Here is a 6812-nt window from a genome sequence, read left to right as displayed (position 1 = left end):
CCCCCCCCCACCATCTTCTCCAATCAGTAATCTACGGTCACCTATCTACACCTCATTATAAAGACTTTTATATTTATAAAATATTGTAACCATTCATTACATAATATAACAAAGGGTGGTATTGGTTAATATAATAGTATATAAACTACATCAAGGAACTAAGTATTTATTTAAATTGATAAGGTTAAAAGAAATTATAAAATTATTGAAATGATCTAGATAATTGGTTGCCATAAAATATGAATTACATTATGACTTATTACCTAATCTGAATGACTTCTGAGTTTGGTGATTCATGCTGTAGGTTGTAGTAGCGTGGGTGTCGTCTTGTTAAGGTCTCATAGCCCTTCTTAAGGGCTTCTACATGTTGGCCGCTCGCCACGAATTGGAGGCTTGTACAAATGCTCGGTAAACAAAGGAACCGTCCAAGCGGATCATCCACATGTCCGTGTTTTTCAGAGAGGCAAGCATGACGGACGTACAAGTGGTTTCAGCCATTACACTGGAATTATATTATTTTTATTACAAGAAAATTAAATGAGATTAAATAATTTTTTTAATCATTTATTTATTGTTATTTACAACTATATAACATATATCCAACAAGTAAATTTTCTGTAGGTGAGATAGTGACATGATACAAACATGTGGAGAATCTACACATTGACAGAACTCCAATAACTTCTAGAGGAGAAGATACATGCTCGCGTATGAGTTCGCCATGGCTTGGCCAACAGGTAGACGCCCCTTTAGAACTTCGTCTGGTCAAAATGCATCTTGCCCTCTCTGCGGTCTGTTTAATTCTGTGTTCTGTGCTTCTTGATGTGTTCTGTTCTTTACTTCTACCCACACTTGTTCCAAAAAGGGGCGTCGCATTTTGGTAATCTTATTTCCTCACTGGCTATTACTAGCCACGCCCAAGAAGAATACATTACAAGGGGCTGACACTAAAGTGTTTTGTTTACAATCTATAATTGACCTGCCTACCGACAAAGATAGCAGGTAATACTTGTTTTTTATAGATTTTCTCAGAAAGGTCCTTTCCACCTGCGAAGTGCCCTTTTTTGACAGGTATGGACAAGACATATAGCAAAGACTTTTATAATATTAATAATTGTTAATACCTCGATACATATCAATATACATACATACAATCCAAACTAGAATTATATGATGTTTCTGGAATATTTCTTAGTAACTGTGTATGTCAATAGTAATCGTTATAAATTAGTAATCGTTATAGTACTAACTCATCGATCTAAGTTAAATTTAATAAATTATATAAGAAAAAAATAATAAAATTTTTTTCAGATCAAGATAATTATTTATGATTGCTCAAGGGAAACCTTATTATTTAAAGATGGATGTTGCAATACTGCAGAAAAAATCCCTATTTTGAAGACTACAGTGAAATAGCAATAAAACCATTATTTTAGCCTTTCGCTGGCACAGTTGTAGTGTTAAATCCTTTTTTATGACTGATCTCCTGATAATTATTGTGCAATAAAAAATTGTATATTTGTTATATTTTTTTAAAATATTTATTTATTGGTTTTTGTAAGATTTGGTATCAATTGTCTCTACTTTCGTTATTATAATCCGGTACAAACGTTTCATAGAGCAACGAGTGTGTGTAATATTACATTTGGATTATTCATGATCTTTAGTTTAACATGTTAAAGCGTGTTAAATGGAAAAACTTATATTAGATGGAGAAATATGTCCTTCTTTTACCATGTTAAAACGATATAACATATAACATGTTTGAGAGTCTGTTACTAGGTCTGCTGGTTACTTGCTCATAGTTTGTGTTTGCATTCTGTTCTTATTGTTTTTGATAGCTAATAAAGCAATAGATGACAATAATAATAATGTAATGACAGTTGTCAATTAGCTCATCTTGATTCTCTTCCTCACAAGTAAGAAGATTAACAAGGCACTCAGTTGCCAAAATTTCACACAACTTCTACTTTTCACTTACTTTAGGCATTTTGTAATAAATCACTTTATTCAAAACCTAGAAGTAAACAATAACATGAAGTTTTGGAAGGAAGGGTTATAAAACAAGTTGCTCAGAAAATCCGCTAGGAGCTCTAATCCATTTAACATAACTTTAAATAGGGCGGCTCATAATCCTTTTTTTTTTTTTAATAATTCATTTATTGATATTTACAACTGTATACACATATATACAACAAGTAAATTTGCTGTAGGTGACATAGTAACAAGAAAAAAGCATATGGAAAATCTACCCACTGATTCAACTCCAATAACATTTCTAGAGAAGAAGATCTCGAGGCCATCTTCTTTTCAGACGCCAGGAATATTAGGTAATGAAGGAGAAGCCAGGTTAGAAACAAGTGGATTTGGGTGGTTGAAAAGTTTATTATGGAAGAAACGGTATCTGGTTCTGGCCAAATCGGCAACATATGGAATATTGAGCTCCTGATGGATGACTTGATTTGTGACAAAGTAAGAAGCATTAAGAATTTTACGAAGGATTTTGGACTGTAAGGATTGGATTCTGGAGGAATTTGATGGTTTAGTGGAGCCCCAAAGCTCAACTACGCATGTCCAGATACGCCTTATAATAGTCATTTAGATTAGTCTTTTGTAATGGATTGGCAATTTAGACCGTTTTTCTAGTAAATGTTGTATATAAGGCAAACTGCAGGGAAAATACGACCTTAGCGATTGTGTTAGGATGGGTTGGAATGTCAGCTGTGAAAGCTGTATAAAGGATAGGACCAAAGATACTACCCTGAGGTACACCAGCAGACTGACGGAATAGGTATGAATAAGCGTCGTTGTAATTTACTTGAAATAATCTGTCGGAGAGATAAGAACGGATAATGAAGAAGTATGTAGGGGGTAGGAATTTACGGATCTTGTATAGCAGTCCTGGGTGCCAGACTCGATCAAAGGCTCATAATCCTAAACTTATAACATTAAAACATGTGTTAAATCATCATAAATAACCCTATTGAGGGCGTAGTCCCCTTAATTATTTTGAAAGATTTTTGTTCGGGTTCTTTGGGACTTGTTATTGATCTTATTAATTATTTAAATATGATGGACATTTGTTGACTTATGCTGTAGTAGGTATAATAGCGTAACTATGGAAAAAAAATAAAAATTTAGTTTAAAAACAAAAACCCCTTCATCTATTTCATTGTTCGGTTTATTATTTCCATAGTTACCGTAATAAATTATCAATTATTTATTATTTATTATTTTTTATTGAACAAGAAATATGAGTGGTTACAAAGGATGGACAGGCTGTCTTTTTATATAATAGAATGTTTAGTTTAGAAAATAAACCTTGTGTAAGGATATGTAGATGGTTGACCAAATGTGAGTTGAGACATGGTGCGGGTTATGGTGAAAACAAACAAAAATAACTTTAAACTATTTATTAATGACCTATGTCTCGCCCACTCTGCATGTCTTCATCTGGGCTACAATAAAAAGATACTGAATAAACATTATAGGTGTGTGAGTATAAAAGTAACTTGTAAATAAAACAAATATAATGGGGGCGCCATAAAGGGACATCCATATAAGCAAACTAACGTAAATCATAATTTAAAAAAAAAAATGCTTTTTGTCATATTTATAGACAATGATAATTGGTATCATAGAGCTCATTCACTCTATATTTATAAGTATATAAATAATCATAATTTAGAAATGGCAAGAAATTTAAGTTACAAAAATAAAAAAAAAATATACCGTAATGAAATGATAAAAAAAAGTATATAAATTTACTATTAATTATCACAAAAATATATTATCTGACATAGTAATTAATAATAAACAAATGATTATAATGTCAGTTAATTAATAGATCATTTTAGTAATATATATTGTTTTTATCAGCCCATTACTGGGTTGGTTAATATTTTAAGGCATACATTTTCAAATTTCTAACGGCCGGTTACACCATCACAGTTTCAACTATGATTAGTGGAATTTCTAGCAAAATTAATAATTATCTGCGGCACCAGAAAAGTTTACCTCCAAATTTTGTGGTTCACTTTAGCAATTACTGATTTTATAAATATATCTTCTATAAATATGAGATAATTATAGAAGATGACAAAAGAAAACAAAAAATAGTTAACAACTATTTATTTGCCGAAGTTTCGCCCCACTTTGTAGAGCTTCATCAGGGCTAAAAAGATACAAAAACAACTAAAAATATATAACAGGATAATAAGATACAAAAAGGTAAATTAAGGTAGGGTCAAAATTATATAAAAATAAGAGAAAAGTTTCTACCAGTCCTCTATATACCCTAATTAGTCAATTAAAATTATTTATCACAATCAAAAGTAAAATTTATCATTGTAAAGGTTGTGATAAATTTTACTGTTGACTGTGATAAATAACTTCAGACTGATAGAAATGACCCGGGCAGAATAGTCTGGATGAAGTAGTTTTTTAAATGATTTGGTTCTCAAATTGTATTAAGATCTTTCTGGAGGATGGCCGAATTGGCCGAAACGTCGGACTTTTAATGGAATAAAAATGTTTTAAGACTAAAGTGGATAAAATTGTATTTATTTAAACAATAAAAGAAGGTGTTAAGATTATAAATTAATAAATATTGTTTTTAATAGTTCCTTCTTGTATTAATATAAGCTTATAATAACTATAATAATTATGGACTGCGGAGGAGGGCTGAGAGTAATAGATAGTAATATTGCTAGAGGGGCAGGTCCGATGGCCGTTGGCCAAGAAGGGTTGTCTAGGAGATGTCTTCAGCAGGAGGTTCAGCCTTAATCCTTCTGATTTACAGTTGCTAACATCAAACTAAAGGCCAACTTCCCCAAGTAAATTAGTCAATGATTCATTCATCTCTGTCTAAAAACATCTGTATCATTAATCGGTCAGGATACAACAATTAAAAATATATCATAATTATTGTTATAAAAATATATTATGACTTTGTTCAACCGATTCCTTTGAACAGCCCTGATGAAGCCCTGCAAAGTGGGGCGAAACGTCGGAAAATAAATAGTTGTAAACTATTTTTGTTTCGCTTTTGACCGCAACCCTGGCCATATTCTTATATATCAATTTTTACGGTCAACTGTATATACATATATAAAATAATTTAAATTTTAAAAATGAAGTTTTTAAATTTTTCCTTTAGGTAAATTATGATTTCCTTGGAAAAATATTCCATTGCTAAATTTATCATAATTTACCATTGTAATTACTATATTTTTTTAGATTATTTTTCTCATATTTAGAAAAATAAAAAAAATGAATCATAATATCCAATAAAAATTATTAAATAAGTAAAAACAAACAATAAGCTAAAATGTCAGAAATCAGGAAGTACTAATAGTCATTATTAATACTAATTAGATAGGATCTAAGAGAAAAAAAAATAATATAAATTTTTAATATTAGTGTAGAAATAAATAATAGCAGAATACCAATACAAATTTATTTAGACTGTTATCAAATTTAGGTATTGCTATGAGAAAGTTAGTTTTAGCAGCTTTTAGTTGCCGTTTCGTTCCAGCCGGTACCACCTCAAACTCCTTCCATTTGTCAACAAAAACGTATTTTTCTCCTCGCGATCGCTGTATAATTTCAAGGAATGTCTCACTGGCTTCAGTGAACGGTTCTGCAAGTGCCTATAAGGCCACATTTTTAAAAATTTATCGTTAACTCATATTTTTCCATCTTATGTTCCTTATTATTCGATTGATCTTATTTTAACCTAATTTCAGTAACTTCTATATTCAAAAAACACAAAATGCACTTTACATATCCAAAATCGGACCATCCGTTTAGGAGAAAATAGAAAAGTAAATTCTGGTTCGTCCAATGAAACGGTACATTTAGCCTTAAGGGGTGGTAGCAATCCCTTTGAATCCTCCATTTTTTTATACATATTTTAGTAGCTTGTCTAATAAATACAAATTTTAATAATAACTTTTTATAAGATATAACTTTAATTATAACATTTTCACGTTATATTCATTAACTATTCACTACCTGACATACAGACTTTGACAGAATAAAATTGGCAATGTTCTGGGAGAGATTAGTTTTGGAAACGTATGTAGGTCATGTTCGATAAGAGACAGAGTGGAAGAGCAAAGGGTGGGTACTGTGTATTGTCGTGCGAGTGATATGAGTCCCATTAGAACTTGCTCTATTACAGCCCCTCACTCTACAACTTCATCTCACACGCGGTTCGTCTCCTTCCAGAATAGGTCTTCCTTTGAGCGGGGATTCTATCTCTTCCTGTCGCCACGCCATCTACTATACCGCGTATCTTATTGCTCTATATAGCAAAGGAATTAAAAATCTAGGGTACTCAGATAATCAGCAGGTTATATTTTGAATTATGATGGGGTATTGGGGGTGGAAGGTGAGAGAAGGTGGATAGAGGCTTTAAGTATTCCACAGAAGGCATGTACAACCCCGCTTCAATCTACTTATGTACAGGTATATCGACCCAGGTGGGATTCGAACCTACTACGTTTGGAACCAGACACTCCAAAATGTTTACTAAACTTACTAAGAGTATTGAGCATGTGTTGAATGTAAAATGTTTTACCATGTTAAATGTTATTCATAAGTATAGGATTATGAGCAGCCTTATTTTGTCATGTTAAATGCATAAGAGCTCCTAGCGGATTTTCTGAGCAACTTGTTTTATAACCTTTCCTTCAAAAACTTCATGTTTACTTCTTTTTTTTTAATTTTAAGATTAATTTATTGATAGATATTACAATCTGCCACACAGTTTTGGGCAATAGGTAATAGTGATGAATGAATCTGATACA

General features: G+C 31.7%; 1 protein-coding gene and 1 long non-coding RNA gene across 2 annotated transcripts in view; both read left to right on the top strand.

Annotated features, from left to right (window-relative positions):
• The window catches only part of LOC106678271 (uncharacterized), a 9206-nt gene extending 7681 nt beyond the window's left edge, over positions 1 to 1525 (top strand). The window contains exon 2 of the long non-coding RNA XR_001342730.2: positions 1312 to 1525. This is a non-coding gene — a long non-coding RNA (uncharacterized lncRNA). The remainder of the gene's footprint in view (positions 1 to 1311) is intronic.
• The window catches only part of LOC106678270 (zwei Ig domain protein zig-8), a gene marked incomplete at its 5' end in the record, with an annotated part of 249351 nt that overhangs the window by 220328 nt on the left and 22211 nt on the right, over positions 1 to 6812 (top strand).

This window comes from Halyomorpha halys, unplaced genomic scaffold, assembly GCF_000696795.3.
Source record: "Halyomorpha halys isolate HHAL.00 unplaced genomic scaffold, Hhal_1.1 Scaffold132.1, whole genome shotgun sequence".
Lineage (NCBI taxonomy): Eukaryota > Metazoa > Arthropoda > Insecta > Hemiptera > Pentatomidae > Halyomorpha > Halyomorpha halys.
Note: the sequence above shows the minus strand (reverse complement) of the source record. Positions and strands in the feature narration are given on the sequence as shown.